The sequence below is a fragment of the Lathamus discolor genome, chromosome 4 (assembly GCF_037157495.1).
Source record: "Lathamus discolor isolate bLatDis1 chromosome 4, bLatDis1.hap1, whole genome shotgun sequence".
Lineage (NCBI taxonomy): Eukaryota > Metazoa > Chordata > Aves > Psittaciformes > Psittacidae > Lathamus > Lathamus discolor.
Genome location: NC_088887.1, coordinates 74357423 through 74376579, shown reverse-complemented (window position 1 = coordinate 74376579; position 19157 = coordinate 74357423). Strand labels below are relative to the sequence as shown.

Genomic DNA, 19157 nt, shown 5'->3' with positions numbered 1-19157 from the left:
GACCTTTAACTGAGGTGTTGGTCCCCAACTGCACCTAGGGGGCAAAGAGAAACCCAAGCTGGAGTGGCACACTAGGTGATTAAAGGTTACCCTTTTGTTGTTTGGGCAGACCGTGAGAAATTGGATAGTCTCTAAGTATACTTGTAATCTGAGCAATAAACTTTGTCAACCGGTATTTATGTTCAGTTTCAGCACTGTATAGACTTCTCCAGAGGAAAGGGGATCGAATTTTAGGTAAATTGAGTACCTCTCTCCAGTGCTTTCTGCAGGAGGATCACAGGGCAGTTAACTCCTGCATTAAATAGAATGAATCAGGGCCTGAGAGGAGGGCTCATGTAACTTAGAGAGAAGGGAGCAACTGAGTTTTTTAACACAGGCCATCTTAAAAGCCCTTAAAGTATCTGAGACTTTCCATAGGCCCCACAAACACGAAGAGGAGCCCACGTCCAGCAGTCACTGGAGGATACCTTAGGGCAATTAAAACGGCACTAGCCACCTATACTTATGTACCTGAATTTCTCCTTAGTTGTGTCTCTTGTAATTGCCCTAACCAGGAAACGAATTGTCTTTTGGGACTCTTTCTCTCTCTGCAAACTACAAGAATCTACATGACAAATTTGGGGTAAATCTCTTTGGTAAAGCTAGCTGAGACTCACCCTGCCTCACTGTAAGGCAGAATCAGGAGGGCTCTTTACTAGTGTTTTATCCCCCTCCGGATGCGACTCCAGGTGACTCCCAGCTGTTTGTGGTCCTGCTCTCAAAGACCGGATTCTCTAAGTGCGGAGTCTCCCATGTTGCCACTGTCTTCACCAAGTTTTCATCATCCTCCCCATCACTGTCCACACTATGTCATTTAATTCACTCCCAGGATCTTTTTTTTTTGGAGATAATTATTTAATTTGACCAAAACAGAACCGGGGATGCAATTCTGAGGCTGGCAGGCTCCACGGATTGGCTTTACCAATAGGCAACACCTCCTCCCACATGCACTGACATGCTATATCACAATGCAAAAAACCTTAAATTCAGTTTCATTGTTTAAAAACAATGAAAAACCCTACCTTGAAGTACATGATTATGTCTTAGAGCCATCACTTATGATCTGGAAGAGATCCAAACCAGACAATATACAATGAGATCCTAGGCAATTTCCTTTAGCAATAGCTAGTGGGTGGATATAAGCTACTCTGCAAACTTGGTCTGAGAGCACTGTCCCCAACAGTGCCTTTAGCTGAGCAGAGACAGCCCATAATTCTTAGGCCTTCAGGAAGGTACCAAAGCTACTCATGAATGCAGTGTTTACAGCAGCCAGCACAGCCGACTCCACAGCTCACATCAGTCGATAGAAAAGCCATTGCTGAGGGCCTGCTGAAGGTATCAGTCACAAAGGTGTTGCAAGGGAAATCTTCTGCAGACTTAACCCTCTTCAAAGCAGGCAGAACAAATTCAAAATCAAGCCACCTTGGTGATTTAGATACTTTGGGATAGATTTGCATCATGAGCCACTGCATCGTTTTATGAGGGTGCATCTCCTTTGTTCTTCAAGCTCATCCTGAATCCAGTATCAGTGTTTAAGACTTCTCGTCTTTGCTTTATGCATCCATGCAGCTCACCCTGCAATCTTCTGCTTAACTTCTGCTCTAAATGAGAGCACTGCCGCATGCCTCTCACTGTCAAAGGTCAGCCCCAAAGTATAAAGCCCATTCAAGCCACAGAACATTCAAACTTAATAAATGAGAAATTGTTAAAATAGGTGAGAGAGCAGATATTGCCAAAGGTGTTTTGGAACAGCTACAAAACATTAGACATAACCAGTTTTGCAAGAACTGTGTCCAGAGTATCTGCAGAGTCCAAACCTCTGTGAGAGGCTCCTGTGAGAACAGAGAACAATATACAGTAAAACGAGATATCCTGAATACACTTAAGTACCATTTACAGAAAACCTTGTGTTCTTTGGGGGCACAAAGAGGTGTTAAAATGTGAAAGATACAAGCTAAAACTACCAAGAAGTTGTTAATAGAAAGGAGCTGTATAAGCCCAGTAAGATTTTATCTCTTGTCGAGCCAAAGCATCCTACAGCCATAGCTCGGTCCAGCAAATAAGGAGATAAGCAGGTTAGTAATGAAGTTCATTACAAAGTAGTGTTCAGAGTATGGCTGCCCTGCAGGAAAACTCCTGTTGCGGCCTCTGCACACCCATGTTCTCTCTCACATTGCTTTTAGGGAGTATGGAAGTCTAAACAGATCTATTCCTCCATCACAGTGCTGAGTTTGGGAGCTCATAGGAAATCTAGTTCCCAAAGAACAGATTTTTCCCATCCGTGGAAAGCCTAGGTGCCCTGTTGCTACAATGTCCTGGTAGCAATATGTGTTCAGGTCCAAGATCAGGTGCAGTGCAGGAAAACCAAACTGCCATTCAGGACCCCAGGAGGTGGGAGCCACTACCAATCTGCACAAGCAAGGCCAGAAGTGGAGGGCAGACAAGGCTCCCTGGGCACAGAGCTTGGACAGAGCTGCAAGGTCTCCATTTCAGATGACAGTTCAGGGGTTAGCAGGGGCCACTGAGGCTCTGCTAGCCCTGTATGACCCTGCCCACCGCACAGGGAATGCTGGTGGTTACTGCACTGAGCAGAAGCTGCATTGTAGGACCCCAGACCTTACTAATGAAAAATACAGGCATTTCTAACAAGCCATATTTGTGCAGTTGTGGGTAAGAACAGCTTCAGACCCAGCCTGATCTTTGTGGGATGGCAAAATGACTGGACACAACATCTTCATGTACACTCCAGTGCTACTCCTTTCCCCCAGAAAAGGAGGTGGGTCTACATCTTTGCATACCCATATACTGCCCTGCTGGTCCTCCCTTTCCAAGGACAGTAAGTGAAGCTAACAATGAGCAACTCGGCAAAGCAAAGCTAATAGTCAGGCTGGTGTCTGACTTCATCCTGCCTTATCCAGACTGGAAAAGAGAACCGGCTTGAAGGACAGCTGATTTCACAAAACAGATCTCATTTCTTCTTGCTGGCAAAGCTTCTTTTCTTTCTGAAGCTCAAAATGGCTTGAGGGAATTGACTATTCCAGTGACCCTTTTCAGACCGTTGGCTAAGACTCTGCCAAAGATGTTATGACCAGGCTTAACACACATCATTGGTCTGTCAGCAATACAAAGAGTAGTTTATGATCCTTGCAATTTTAACATAGTAAATCCATCTGTTGATATAAGTGGTTATTTGCTATTAGCTTGCTGATACTTAGCCATCGTGCAGCAAGCTTCTGAGTGATCACACGTCTCCAGCATGTAACTGCATGGTATCAGCAGAAAGCAGATACCCTGCAAACACTTCTGCTGAGACCATACAGACTGGGGACTGTAGTAATTGCCTGCTCCGCTGTAATTTACCCTGCTTAAATGAGAAGTTTGGAAGAGGTGTCATTCAGCTTGAATCGGATGAAAACACTCAGAGACAGGAATGTGCAGATCCACCTGGAAAGTTGTCCATACTCTTCTCATTCCCTTTTTTCATGTGTGTTTCAAGTTTCAGATAATGAACCTCCCACGTAAGTGGGTGAACTGGTAGCACTCTTTTTTGATAGGTGAAATTACCGTTCTTCCAAGGTCAGACTCACTAGGTCAACCATTTCTTTTGCTTGCATTATCCGTCTGCCACATTTCAGCTTGTTCAGGGCGATAAGGTGTGTGATACAGCACAGAGAAGTGGCATTTCTTATTACAAGTGAAAAAATAATTGCTGTTTGCTTTCCTGTGACTGGACATAGGATCTGATTATGAACTCAGAGCTGCATAAATCTAAACAGTGTGGACGCTAATTGAGTGATGTTGCTGTACAACTGCCACAGTTCATAGTCAGACTTGGGGTGTTTTCTGCTCTGGATATTTTGGGTGAACAGATACCAGTAGACTTAAAAAGAAAAAAAAATAATCTTTGTTTTCATTGAGCTTTGGTGTATTCACTTGGAAGACATTTCACAAGAGACCACAGTCTGGTTATTCACTTCATCAGCAGACAGATTCAGGAGCCATACGTACTGGTAATCGCAAGTGATCAGGACTGAAGGAATAGTCAGCATCTACCAAGTTGTTCATTGTGACAAGTCTGCTCTAAGAAAATGAGAGAATTTCACTCTACAGACTTACATATATATATATATGATATCAATGTATCAAACATTTCTTCCAGAAGAGGGCGCAAAATTTACCTCCAGCCTGTATTTGTGAATGCCAAAACCTTTCCAGACTCTATCTCCATTTGTAAACATGGGATTTGACAATAAACATAGTAAAAATCCCATGCTATGACATTTGTGATACAGATAACTGTATATGAATCTGTCCATCTTGGTTCCTTTTACAGTCAGTAAAATGAAACAGGTGATTCAGGGACACAATTTATCCCATTTCACCCTAAGTTTGACCAGCTGAGTAGGTCTCCAGACTACTTTGACTATACTGCCTGGAGCTCCAATAAACAGCTCAGATGTGGACATCTGTATTTTGGATATAGAATCATAGAATCATAGAATAGTTAGGGTTGGAAAGGACCTCAAGATCATCTAGTTCCAACATCCCTGCCATGGACAGGGACACCTCACACTAAACCATCCCACACAAGGCTTCATCCAAGCTGGCCTTGAACACTGCCAGGGATGGAGCATTCACAACCTCCCTGGGCAACCAATTCCAGTGCCTCAGCACCCTAACAGGAAAGAATTTCCTCCTTATATCCAATCTAAACTTCCCCTGTTTAAGTTTTAACCTGTTACCCCTTGTCCTGTCACTACAGTCCCTGACGAAGAGACCCTCCCCAGCATCCCTATAGGCCCCCTTCAGGTACTGGAAGGCTGCTATGAGGTCTCCACGCAACCTTCTCTACGTTGGAGAGCATCCTGCTTCTTGCATTTGCCAGGTAATGCTCCACAGTGACAGTGTGGGACAGGGTTACCTACACTGTGCTTATTGCCAACCACCAGTTTAGCATCATATGAATATGGCATCATATTCATTGCAAATTTAAGTTAACTAACTTATGGAAAAATCCAATTATTTCATTCGTGGGCTGTTATCAATGTTGCAATAGAAAAGAGGATGAAGGGCCCCTTGCAGAGCTAAAGAAGTCATGATGAGAATGGCTGGCAAAGGAAGGGAGAGGAAGAAGAATGTCACTGTGGTTAGACCACACTGTTACTTATGCCAGCTGTCACACAGATCGATAGCTCCGTTTATTCTTGTGTCATCAATCGTTGTTACCATTTCACATGGCCTCTGTCAGTGCTCTTTAAACTTCCCAGAGCAGCGGATCTTAAGGAGTGGTTGAAAGTTTGAAATAAGCCTTTCCTCCTAAGCCTTCCTCATAACTTCACATGAAAATGAACAAGTAATGGACCATTATTCAAAATCATGACTCATTTCAGAGATGCACATGTGGTGTAGATTGTATCACCTCCACTGGATATGATACAATCTTCAAACACAGTCCTTCTATGATTTATGTATTTACAAAGAGCTTCTTTCAGCTCAAAGATGTAACCCTGCCCCTTAAGCATATATACAGCAATCATCACACAAAACCACTTCTGTTAATGTGTCTCTGCATACTCAGGTGCACAGCGAGAGTCACATTTCTAGCTGTGGTCCAGCCAAATAGGGAGGTTATACAGTGTGCCCTCCTATCATCTCAGCCTACAAAGGGGGGGGAAATTTTGTATTTCTCTGGAGTTTTCCATTCAGTGATGGCTTTCCAGGCACAAACACATTTTAACCTCACCCTTACTCCCAGCAAACAGGAATAGCTAATAATTATATAGTAGTATTGTCTTAGTTTACGAAACAACAAAAGTAAATCTAAGAGAAATTCATGAGCATGCTGATACATAAGGCAAGGTCAACCCTTACCATCACAATTCAGAGATCCTTCCTGAAGTGGGCGTCAGGAAAGGTTTGGAAGCTGGAGAAACAGCACTTGAATTTATCTGCTTCACACCTACATTAAAATACTCTGATATTTAACATAATAACAGAGCAAATCCCTCACTGACTTGCCTCTTATGGTATTGATCCTTCACCGCTTCCAAAATAATACTAAAACCCACCAGGTTCAGACTCATAACCGGGAAGGAACCACTGGCTACTGGCTTTGGAAGTGAATTATTTAGTGAGTTGGTCATGAGCAGACATCATTCAAATCAGACTGTAAGTTGCTGGATGCACGGGGCAGAAATAATTGTACAAACCAACAGCTGGCCGTTGTGAGGGAAGACCCAGGCAGAGCAGGACTACAGCAAATTTACATGAGCTGGCAACTTCATCCTTTCAATAGAAAATCTGGCAAACTCTACTGATGAGTACAAATTGCTCCAAAATTACACACACGGGGGAGCGATTATACAGGGCCACTGTCTAAGCTCTGGGTACTCCAAGCTTGCAAATATACTGGGACAGTAGGGCTAAAGTCACTGACGACAATGGAACTCTAAAGTGAAAAATAACGCATTGCGATGGTACAAAGCATGCCCAAAGAAATACTGAACTCTATCCTAATTGCCCACCAGAGTATCAGGTAGGGTTTGAGACAGCTTATGTAGCCAGGCATTACTGCTGCTATAAGCAAGTGAAATCAACATCAAATGCTGGAAATCAACAGGGAGAAAACCTCAGACACACCTCTCCATTCAAGGCTGCTGCAGCTCTATTGAAAGCAAATGGAGGTTACTCAAGAACCTTACTTCCCCACTACAAAAATCCCACCTGTTGCACAAACAAACCAAGCCAGAATATGATACTTCATCATAACTCACTGTTTGAAAGGAGCTGATGAAAGATAGTGGTCCATGGCTCACAACTGGCTCATCTGGGAGATCTTCTCCAATGGATTAAACACACTAAAGCACGTTCTAAATAACAAGAACACAAAGAGTGTAGAAATGAAATCAAAAAGAATAAATAAAAGGATGAAAATCCTAATGAAATTACTGTCCTGATGGGCATTTTTAGTCCACGGGATTTTAAGGCAAAACTACAGAGTACTTCTCTGTTTTGCAAGCAAATGTAGATAATTCCTGATAAGGCTAATGAATTGCTTGTGTTATTACATGCCCATCCCACTTCTAGTAATGAAAAATCCTAAAGATACACAAGTGGTGGGTAGTAGTATGTAGGAATATCTATAATGCAGAAGAAATACTGTGAATAAAGAGAAGCACTGTGATCAGACATCATTTGTAGTCTTGTCATAGATTTCTGTAAGGAGAGGGAAAAGAACATTTTTGTCTGCTAAGGGAGGGCCGGGTTACTTTAGTCTCTCTGTTCTAAACCTTTCTTTCTCTCTTGCTATTTTTGAACTGGCTTCATCAGTTTGTTGTGGTAATACTTACTTACTGAGCTGTATATGTGTTAAATTTTGCTAAGAAAAGATCAAACTGTGGTTGGTGGGCTTGTTGGCTAACAATTTTGCTCCTATATCAGGTAAATAGCAGTTTGGATAAAGAAAAGATCTTTCTGAAATAAAGAACCTGATCTTTCTTTCCTATTCCAAGACATAAGGCAAGGATATTAGAAAGTCTTTGCATCACAATCTTTCAACATATAAATATATATATATACACACATATGAGTGGTCTTGCTTGCTTTGTTCTAAGATGTGAGAGATTTTTGTTGTGAAAGATCAGTGATTGGTATTTCAGTCTGTTTGACAGCCTGCAGAGAAAATGCTGCTTTTAGGGATGTGCATCCCAGTCTTACGGCTTTCTTTTATTTACTCATGTATATTCATACATTCAATGGTGCATGTGCCACATAAAGGACTTGGGATAATTTGTCAGCATGACGAGTATGTGGCATGAATCGCTCCCCTAAGCACAGCTACAGGCTTTGATATATTCAAGGGAGGGCTTTCTCTGCTGAGTTTGAAGTTCAGAAGTTCAAAGGCACTTTTCATTAGAAATTAACTACGACACTTTAACAATGAGAAGGGAACAACTTACTCCACGCCTGAAAAACTTGGCAGAGGCCATTCCCGCAAGCCAACAGATAGCAGTGTGCCGAGAACTGTTGCAGAAGAGTGGTTGAGTTCAGGGGCAGCACAAGCAGGAGGGTGATCTCTTACAGTCCTGCCTTGGAAAACACTGCCCCTTGGCTTCTCCAACCCTTGTTTGGAGAGCAAGGTCTGCAATATGACTGTAACAGGCTATATTTACAGCTAGACATCTACTCGGTAGATATCTAGCTGAATACCTAGAGGGATGCCTGTCCTTGTGCTTCATACCAGTCTCAGAGAGTTCAAGCAAATCTTTAACTTTCATGTCTTCTCTGGTGTGGTCATAGAAACCCCTAAGCTGGCAGAAGGAGGCAGCAGGTTAATCACTGAAATGCAGCTGGGCAAAGAGCCTGTGAGCCACGAGGCATACATCCAAAGATGACGCTGGTCCCTGCCAAAAGTCAAGAAACACACCGGCGCCCGAAAGGTTTACCAGGCAGCTGGGCAGCTTCTGCCTGCATGAGACACTCTCCCATGTGAGCCACTGTTGGAGACATGAGAGGGGCAGAGAGATGAGGGCTCAAAACTCGAGGATGCCCATCTGCTGAGCCACTCATGTGGTGATTCATCAGGATGACAGCAGGCAGACAATGTGTATGGTTAGGTGGGAGGCCTGGAAGCGCCCAGGATGATATTGGGTTGGTCACTGGAATGGTCAAGAAGGGGGTGCTTGGTCAGTGCTCCAGCCGTGAGGCTTGCTAGAAAAATACGAGAAATCACTTTTGTTGAACACAGGGAGGGATTTCACTTTCCCTTTGTTTTAACTGTGCTTTTTCCTTTCTGTACCTTAAACTAAATAATCAAAAACCATAATTCCTTTCATTTCTCTGGTTATCCTGTGTAGAGCTGGGGTGTAACACCTGCCTGAGACTGGTGTCATTCAGCCAGCATCCCCACAAGAAGCAGTGGCTTGAAACAGAGCTGCTATGGGGTTCTGCAGAGAGAGACCACAGGTAGGGGAGAGGGACTTGCACCTTGGGTCACCCTTAAGCAAACTTCAGCCAACAGAGGTGTCCAGTGCTGGGGCTTGTGCTGCCAGAGCTGGAAATCAATTGTGGCAGAGGCGGGTAAAACCTCCTGCAAAGTATAGACAGCAAAAGGGCTTGGAGCAACCTCCGGAGCATTACACTGGCTTGATGAGGATCTCAGCTTGAGGTTAGCTCCTGTTTGGGATGGGAGGAAAACTGAAACAGGTTCAGGTATGTGATCCCAGAATCAATATTTTCACAGCTCAGGGCATGTGACGTGTCACCGGAAAGTGCCTGACAAGGACAATGGCTGGCACAGGACCACAGCTCTGCAAGGCGCTAGTGCCACTGACCAGCTTGTGCACAGATATCTCTAAGCTAATGCCTTTGCCCAAGGCAGTTCCTCTAGGTTTCCTTCATAGGCAATAACATTCATCTCAGAAATCTGTGCATCTTCCTATATTCCTACAGATTCCCTGTATTTCACGGGGACTAGAAAGGGGGTGTGTGTGCAGGGTTTATGGCTGGGAACTGAATTTCATGCATGGTTATGTTTTGCATCTCATACTGAAGTACAGTATTTTGCATTAGCAGAATATTCAGCAATAACACAAACACTTCCTCCGGCTGAATTTTAACATTTGTGTCAGGTTCTTTAATGGATGCAGCAGACCTGCGGCTCTTGCGTACCAGATTATGTACTAACTGCACCCTACCTTCTCTTACCAAACTCGCATCCTGCACTCTTACCGAATCAGGTTTTTCCCATATGTGCATAGGAAAGTTAACACTGAAAGAATACCACATTACAAAAAAACATGCTCTAGGCCATCTTTCCAAATGAACCCTTAATCCTCAGACATCACCAAAAGTCATTTTTGTCAACAGCGCACTATCCTGTAGAAAAACAAAGAGCAGTCGCTACAATAAGGACTGGTGTCTCCAGCCTCACTGTTTGGCACCCACTGGCATTTGTATTTTGTTGGTATTTGTCAAGCAACTCAGAATCCAAAGCCACGGCTTTGTCAGCTGGAGACTTCTGAAATTGAGGAATTTCCTGTTGGAAGTTTTCTGACTCCTCTCTAGACACAGGACATAAGGTAACTACACCAGACACTGGGAAAGAAAAACAAAACACATTTTCCCAGAGGTGGCACAAACCAAAGAGATTGCTTCATTATCCCATGTTCTCCCACTTCACGATTTTTCTTACTGAAAAATTGTGCAATGCAATATTTAAATATTCAAAAATAAAGGCCTTACCACCCAAATCACAACTGTTGACCATGTACATGAGGCAACATTCACTGCTCCAGACTTTTCTTACAAAATGGAATGAAGTCAAAAGTTCCAAGAATTTCTCCTTTTCCCAAAGATGAGATGCGTTTCTGGCATGAAAATAGACTTTACATCATTTCAACACCAAATTCTCAAAAGTGATTCTGCCCTTCGTCAGCTGCCTTGTAGCTAAAATGAATTCAAAAGCTAGAATGGAGGCCTTATCGCTCCTTGCAACTACCCAAAAGGAGGCTGTAGCAAGGTCAGTATAGGTTTCTTTTCCCAAGTAAGAAGCTATAGGATGAGAGGGAGAAGACTCAAGTTGCACCAGGGCAGGTTCAGAGGATATTAGGGAAACTGTCTTCCCCAAAAGGGTTGTGAAGCACTGGGCCAGGTTGCCCAAGGAAGTGATGGAGTCCCCATCCCTGGAAGTATTTAAAAGACATATAGATGTGGCACTTCAGGACATGGTTTAGTGGTGGACTTGGCAGTGCTAGGCTAATGGTTGTACTCAGTGATCCTCAATGTCTTTTCCAACCTAAATGATTCTATGATATAAAGCAGCCAATGAAATAAATAGCTGAGAAAAGACATTTGAACAAAGAGGAAAACAGATAAACACTGTGCATGACTGAATCTCTATTACATGTGGAAAATGCTTTATTTCTTTATAGAAGGGCAAAGGCAAGGTAGAGCTACTGCAATGTAATGCAAGAGAAATATTTTCAGTATGGGAACGTGAAAGCATTAACATACAAGGCAGAGCACATTGTGTCCTGTTCTTGGTGAACATCTTGTTGGCTACTCTGAACTGTGACCCAGCAAAAATAAGCTAGGTAATGTACTGCTTCATTAACTACGTGCAGTAGACAGTGGGAGACTTTTCTCCAGAGTGTGGAGACACAACATTGAGCTGAGGAATAGGAAGACCCCGTGCTGCACACAAACTGCAACCAAAATGAACCAAAGCACTGTTTGCTATGCTGAGAAACTTACAAGTATGTTGGATTGATTTGACTTTTGATAAGGCAGTGATCTCAGAGGATGGGAGCATAGGGAGAACCTGACCATGGTCCCCAGCATATGAACGTTCCTATTAGCATCTATGTTTTTAAGGTGTTTTTTTCTCCCCGGATCTCATTGCTGTCAGTTTCGTTTGTGAGCAGGTTTAAATCTGACTTTAAACCTGTCCTCTTTATCAAAGAGCTTCTATGCCTGCAGGCAGCCCCTCTTTTCACTGACTTCTGTCAAATCAGTCTGGCTATCACTTCCATTTCAAATACACACCCCACTTCAGAAACCAAATCAAACCAGTGGGACCCATCAGTACTGCTGATGGATCAAATGTACATTAATTTCAATCTGTTTATCCATTATTTAAACCTATAGCTATCAAAAAAGTCACACAATATTATTTCCTTATTCCCTTTGTTTCTGAGCTGCTTGAGAATGTTGATCTAAGTCAGCTTTTAACTCCGCTTTGTCACCATGACCTTTTTTGATCCCAGGCCGTTTGCTCTCAAATTAAGTCACGCTACAGGAGCTGCTTTGCTCCAGGTTGTGGTTTTCATGCTCTCAGTTAAACAAAATCTTTCTATGCCACCAGCCAAGACAATTGGTGTCTCATAAACAGTGGGGCTAGAAACGATAAAGCACACCAACTTCTTTATGGCACAGCCCTTCTCTGGGTAAATAAGGGGCCACTGTGGGAACTGGGGTGAGGAACCGGAGGAGAGCATGGGGAAAAGCTTCCATGCAGACAGAGATACTGCAGTGCTTATTATAGCTCTAAGTGGCACACTGGTGCACTAATGATTACATATTATACGTTAAGCTCAGAATATGATTGCATGTGGTCCCTGCTGCCCTGTTATTTAAGCCATACACTGAAACCTTCTTTTCACATATATGTGTATTTCAGTTCATATCAGCAGTACATATATCTACTTTTCCAGTTATTGACGCATAGGGAAATTTTTCCAATGGTAGCCACTCTATTTGATTCAGTGAGGTAACAAAATCATAGGGTAATAGAATAATTCAGGTGAGGAGGGATCTCCAGAGGTCATCTGGTCCAAAACACATCTAATCAATTGGGTCATGTTCAGTTAAGTCTTGAGCATCTCCAAGGAGGGAGATCCCACTGCCTCTCTGAGCAGCCCGCTCCAGTGCTTGACCTCATTGTTTACAACGATCCTCATGGTAAACAATTTTTTCCTAGTACCTAATGGGAATTTTCCATGTCCCAGTTCACGCCCCTTGTCCTGCTGTGCTCCTCCCAAGGGGCTGGCTCAGGCTTGTCCAAATCTTCTGACTGGGAGCTATCCCAATACCTGCGAAAGTTGAGACTCCCTGTGCCCACATCTACCAAGTGCTCAGGAAATGGCAGAGAGCGGCTCTGGCACACAAAGGCAGAGGATGCACTTGGTGGGAAAGCATTCCCACTCTGGGAATACCAAGGTCTCAGCTCTGGCCTGCAGCTCAGACACCAGTCAGGATTCAGCCTCTTCATCTTTTGGCTCACTGCAAGGATTGCTTCTGAACACTGGCTGTTTTGGTGTTGTGGTTTAAACCCAGGACATTTGGAAAGACATCTGCTCATCTGCCTCCCACCTCGACTAAATCCTTCCAAATTCCATTAGATACAGTATTCTTTTATTATACAAACACTTTCTAAATCGCATTACATAGGGCCAAACATCCCAAAGATCAGTCTGAAAGCTTCTCTCCTTTCCACTGTGACCTACCTGTGTTCAGTAAAACTTAGCTTGATGTGGAGGCAACTCCTGAAGCTCGAGAGCTGCACCTGTGCTGCTGGCCAGGAGGAATGCACCTCCAGTAAAGTAGGAGATGCACTGCTTCACATTTCCTGCTCAGTTTGTTAAACAGGTTATATCTATTTTTAAAGCATTGTATTGCAGACTTTCAGGGAACAACGCTGGCTTTTTCAGCAAACTTAAGCTGAGCTGAAAGGAAAAAAAAAGAAGAAAGAAACACTGCATTAATCTCAGTGTCAAGAAACAAAGCCTGCAATGTCCGAACATGCTGCACAGAATGGGAGAGGGGAAAGTTTATTGGCTTGTGGAATGCAATTTTTCATTCCTTTAAAATGCTTTGGGTTGTGACTTCCTATTAATTTTTTACTTGTTGTTACATAATATATGAACTGCATACCTCAAAATCATTCTTATCCTGGCAGTTCACAAAAGATGTGCAGTAATTCAACGTAACTCGTTTCTGGTAGCTTAAGAAAAACAGCGGTGGTGACCCCACCAGCAGGGACTGGTGATTATTAACTGATGTTCCCACTCTGATGGATTTTTTTTAGATGACACAGAAACATTCTGTGTCTGCTCTCCTTTAGAGGATCTGGCCGCTTACTTTTTAGGTGGCACTTTTTGTTCTGCACAATGCAGAAGCCTCCGCATTTTGCAGTTGTGTCAACCTCTTCTAATGCATATGCCAATTTGAGGTGTATCCCCCAGATCTATCGCTGACAGTGGACCTGACCTTGCCCAGGTGATAACACTATTACAAGCCTATCTATATTCCCTGCATGTCTGCCTTACCTTTTCAGCATTCAAATCCTCAGGGAAACCCTAGCAAACAAGGAAGTTGTCCTTCAGGCTTAGAAAGATAAAGCTGGGGGGGTGGGGGGGGGGGTTGTTCTTCTACACCAGTGCTCTATGCACCCTGGAAATCATAAGATGGCAGAGCCATGAAAAAGTCCCAAGTTGCCCAACCTATGCATGGTAAAATTACATGAAGAATTACTGCGGAACAAAGGCATGACGACCCTAGCCTGCTTATCCTGGCTGCAGAACAAATGCTGTTGTCATCCGGTGTTTAACTTATGAGGCAATAACAATTGCTTGTGATTTTGATCCTGCAAGAGCTAAAATAATATCCTGTATTTCAGACCGGAGAGCAAAGCCGTTTCTGAAGGACTCTTCTGTACTTAGAAATACAATAATCTTTTGTACATTATGAAAATCCAACCATTGAATAATATTCAATTCTGATTTGTAAAATATATGTAGTTCAAAAATCCTGGGAATCTGGGGAGGTCCCTGCTGAGTGGAAGTTGGCCAGTATTATTCCAATTTACAAGAAGGGTGTGAGGAAAGACAAGGGAAACTACAGACCTGTTAATCTAACCTCAGTTCCTGGAAAATTTACGGAGAAGATTATACTGGATATTACTGAAAGGCATTTAAATAACAATGCAATCATCAGGCACAGTCAACATGGATTCACAAAGGGAAAGTCCTGTTTAACTGATATGATATCCTTCTACAATAAGGGTCACCACCTAGTGGGTGAAGGGAAGGTGGTGGATGTAGTTTTTCTGGATTTCAGTAAGACTTTGGGTACTGTCCCTCAACAGCATCCTTCTGGACAAGCTGTCCAACTGTGGGGTGAGCAGGCTCACAGTGCGCTGCATGACGGACTGGTTGAAGGGCAGAGCTCAAAAGGTTGTAGTGAATGGGGCTACATCTGACTGGCAACTGGTCACCTCAGACATTCCTCAGGGTTCAGTTCTAGGGCCAGTCCTGTTCAATATATATATCAGTGATCTGGATGGGGGAGTTGAACACACTATTAGCAAGTTTGCTGATGATACCACACTGGGAGGTGCTGTTGACTCTCCTGAGGGACAAGAGGTCTTGCAGAGGGATCTAGATAAACTGGAGCATTGGGCAATCATCAGTGGGATGAAACTTAGCAAGTCAAAATGCTGGACTCTTCACCTAGGACATAGTAATGCCAGGCACAAGTATGGATTGGGAGAGGGGTGGCTGGAGAGCAGCCCTGCAGACGGGTATCTGGAGGTGCTGTTTGACAGCAGACTCAGTAGTAGTCAGCAGTGAGCCCTGGCAGCTGAGTGAGCAAACCACATCCTGGGGGGCATCAAACACAGCATCACCATCTGGTCAAAAGGGGTGATTGTCCCACTGTATCCAGCGCTGGTGCAGGCTCACCTTGAGTACTGTGGGCAGTTCAGGACCCCACCATTTAAGAAGAACATAAAGGTCCTTGAATGCATCCAGAGGGGGCAACAAAGCTGGTGACAGGGCTGGAAGGCATGTCCTGTGAGGAGCGGCTGAGGACCTCGTAGGCTTGTCTGCCTTGGAGAGAAGGAAGCTGAGGGGCAACAGGGCTGAGGAGGGGAAGTAGAGAGGGAGATGCTGATCTCTTCTCCTTGGTACCCAGTTACAGGACTTGTGAAAATGGGTCAAAACTCTGCCAGGGGAGGGTTAGACTGGACATTAGGAAGCGTTTCTTCACCAAGAGGATGGGCAAACACTGGAGCAGGCTTCCCGGAGAGGTGGTCGATGCTCCAAGCCTGTCAGGGTTTACCAGCTATTTGGACAATGCCCCTAATAACATGTTTTAACTTTTGGCCAGCGCTGAAGTGGTCAGGCAATTGGACGTGATATGACTGTAGGTCCCTTTCAATTGAAATAGTACATTCTAAGCACTTCCTAATAACTCCCCCTCCCAATGCCATTTTTACGCCCAAGAGTCAATGAGACTTCCTATAAAAAATGAACCACAAGGGTTGATTTCCTAACAAAAAGGTGTGAGCACTTTTCTTTCCCAGTCTGAGGGAATAAATCCACATTCATTCAAATGTCCCAGTGCAAAACTGTGTTTATGCAATGATCTGATTAACTTTAGTGCAGAAAAGAACAGGAAGCAGTCCCACAGTGGTCTGAAGAACTTCCAAAAAGATCCTGAGTCGCAGCCTGTCCCAAAACATAGGAACAAGAAACAAAGCAAAGGCCAAGTCTTTCACTCTATTGTATAAGTTTAAAATAGCGAGGAAAGCCAAGTAAGAAAAGCCAAAGCTGGTGGCAGAAAGACAGAGGTTGAAGGGAGTTACAGGCATGCCTTCATATGGATATTAAACTCCTACCATAGGAACAGAGAGAAAAAGGACCATTGTTTTCTGGAAGACTGGAAGCTGGAAGATGTCTGAGTTAAGCTCATGACAGAGGGACTTGGAGTTGCACAAGAGAGAAGAGCTGAAAATGTAACAAGGGGAGAAACCCAGCCTCACAGATGAATGTTTTCCAATGCCTAATCCCTGCAGATCCCAGCCAACACAAAGAAAATGCCAAAGGGGAAGTCTATCTCTTCCAACTTCCCTTACTCTTCAACAAGGGGGGAATACTCAGTCATGAACAATGTCATTCTGGGTTTACACCGCCACAGATGAGATCAGAAGCTCAACTCCATGTTTTGATTTCAGATGGGAAAGTCAGTAACAACTGGACCAGTAACACAAACATCCTCAGAAGCAGCAGTGTCAGGAGTAGAAAAGAGGAGCCTTTCCCTGGAGCTAAAGTGAGCCTGGTTCTCATGTATGCTGAGACCACCCTGCATACTCTGGATAAAATGGGGTTTCCAAGGACATGAACATATAAATTTTCAGGTTGGATATAAGGAAGAAGTTCTTTACTGTGAGGGTGGTGAGGCACTGGAATGGGTTGCCCAGGAAGTTGTGAATGATCCACCCCTGGCGGTACTCAAGGCCAGGTTGCACAGAGCCTTGGGCGGCATGGTTTAGTGGGAGGTGTCCCTGCCCATGGCAGGGGGGTTGGAGCTAGATGATCCTAAAGTCCTTTCCAACCCAAACCATTCTATAATCCTATGAAATTAGCCCTGCTGGAAGGGTTCTTACTGACAGGCAGAAAGTGGGTTTGAGGTTGAATTAATTTCATCTGTCCTAAGCTACCTTCAGGGGCTCCCTCTGAAGTCCCTGTCAGCAGATGGGTGCCTGTCAGAAACACATGGATCCATGCTGCACATCACAGCCAAGGCCCAGCTCTGTTAAAAGCACGGTGGTCTGGGACAGCAGATGTGGTTGCTGGAGATCACAGTCAGAGCCCACAGCAGCTTCAGCAGGGTTGGTTAACCCCTTCAGCAGGGTCACCCACCCAGCCTGCCCCTTCCACAGCCCCTGTGGGAAGGGATACCTGCACTTGTCAGGGAGCTCCTCTTCCTCCTCCTCTTCTTCCCTGGGGTTCAGGCATAGAAGTCTCCAGGTTATGCTCCTACCCGGCAGAGCTCGCTCCAGCCTGCTGGTTATAGCGTGGCAATACACTGAAAACCTCTGATGGGCTCTGGCCAAAACCAGGCACTAGTCCCTGGATTCGACAAGGTTTACACCAACTAGAGCAGTGTTATCAACAAAAGAATAGGTGAGCTCCCCACATCAAGAAAACACAATGACCCAGACCTGGTCTCAAGTCTCCTGGATTAGATCCCAGCTGGTAGCTGCTTGGATTGGCCCAGCATTCCACCACCAAGAGAAATCCAGTCTGCAAGAGCTCAAAGTGCTATCCTATCAAAAAAAAAAAAAAAAAAAAAAACAAAAACCAAAAAACCCACCTTTTTTTTTTTTTTTTTTTTTTAATTTTTGCTGCCAGGCCCTACAATAAATCATGGAATCACAGAATGGTTTGGGTTGGAAGGGACTTTTAAAGCTCACCCAGTTCCAACCCCCTGCCAGGGGCAGGGACACCTTCCACTAAACCAGGTTACTCAAAGCCCCATCCAACCTGGCCTTGAACACTGCCAGGGATGGGGCAGCCACAGCTTCTCTGGGCACCCTGTGCCGGTGCCTCACCGCCGTCACAGGGAAGAATTGCTTCCTAATATTTAACCTAAATCTATCCTCTCTCTGTTTGAAGCTGTTTCCCCTTGTCCTACCACCACAGGCCCTTACAAATAATCCCTCTCTAGAGGAACTTGGATTACAATGTCAGGTAGATGAGATTCTGAGGGTATTCGGAGAGTACCTAGGAGGCAGAGAGCAGGCAGAAAGCCACCACATCAGTAAACGTGGCTGTGGACCCCATTTGAGCCTTCTGTGGCATTAACAGATCAGCACCGTGTTCCCATTGAACTCTGACACACATCCCAGGGTACACCTTACTGTAGCTGGGTTTTTTCCCCCTCCCCCCCCCCCCCTTTTTTTAATGTCTATATGATGATTACATCCGGGTTTGTGTCCACATGGCAAAACCAAAGAGCATTCATCAGAAGAATAATGATGTAAATGTGGCTTCTTATCCTCCACTGATTGCCTGGCTGGCAAAAAGGTTTAGAAATTGTAACAATAGTTTTGAAATAAATAGGAGGAAAGTAAAGACCGGCAGTGTACTTTCCACATCAATGGCAAATATATTACTGATGTAGAAAGTAAACAGCTTAGAAAAAGAGGAGAAGCCGTGGTGGATAACTTCAGCCATGTGAGCTGCAGGCTCAAATGCCAGTGCATTAAGACTGAGATAGAAAAGCCCAGTTCATCACCGCACGTTGCAAAACCACCTGTTAAAAGCTGTATTCTCTGTGGATGCATAGTAACAGAAGGCCAGATGAAATCCAGAGTGTTGAAAAAGCCTCGCTATGTCATTTCAGCAGCTTACCTCCTTGTATGAACCTGGAGCGCTCGATACGGTTGGCACATATGTTTTCTACAAGCATTGCTCAGAACTAACCCCCGCACGGCTATTTTGGAAGGGGAAAAGGAGGGTGTCTGCATGCAGAAGGAGACCACCTGCCGCCAGGCTGCCCGCTCTCCCTGCGACGCTCACCGGCAGGGCCGGGAGAACCTACAGCCTCGTTCGGGGCAGCCCCGCTGTTTGCTCGGGGGTTTGGTGCCGGGTCTGCTCTTTATTGCCCCCGCGAGGGGCGCTCCGCTCCGGGGCGCGGCCGGGGGCACCCCGGGGAGGCGCCGGGGGCCGGGCGGGGCGGGGGGGCGCCGGGAGCTCCCTCTGCTGATTGGGCTGCGCGGCCCAGGGCTGCCGCTGCCGCTGCCGCCGCCACCGCCCCGCTCCGCCGGGCTCCGC

The 19157-nt window shown here is 44.7% G+C and overlaps 1 protein-coding gene and 1 long non-coding RNA gene across 15 annotated transcripts in view; one reads left to right on the top strand and one right to left on the bottom strand.

Moving 5' to 3' along the window:
• Positions 1-19132, bottom strand: part of LOC136013735 (uncharacterized) — a 66080-nt gene extending 46948 nt beyond the window's left edge. For 4 of the 14 annotated variants that reach the window (XR_010612347.1, XR_010612351.1, XR_010612348.1 and 1 more), the window contains exons 1-5: positions 18735-19131; positions 17543-17647; positions 17280-17384; positions 13044-13262; positions 6813-6908 (exon numbers count right to left, since the gene is read on the bottom strand). This is a non-coding gene — a long non-coding RNA (uncharacterized LOC136013735). Of the gene's footprint in view, positions 1-896; positions 1872-3927; positions 4120-5935; positions 5999-6812; positions 6909-9646; positions 10407-13043; positions 13263-17279; positions 17385-17542; positions 17648-18734 lie in introns of those variants that run through there. The other 10 variants (XR_010612344.1, XR_010612346.1, XR_010612345.1 and 7 more) reach the window with 8 other exon arrangements.
• The window catches only part of CLDN10 (claudin 10), a 54805-nt gene that overhangs the window by 21463 nt on the left and 14185 nt on the right, over positions 1-19157 (top strand). The gene's annotated exons all lie outside the window — the stretch shown is intronic.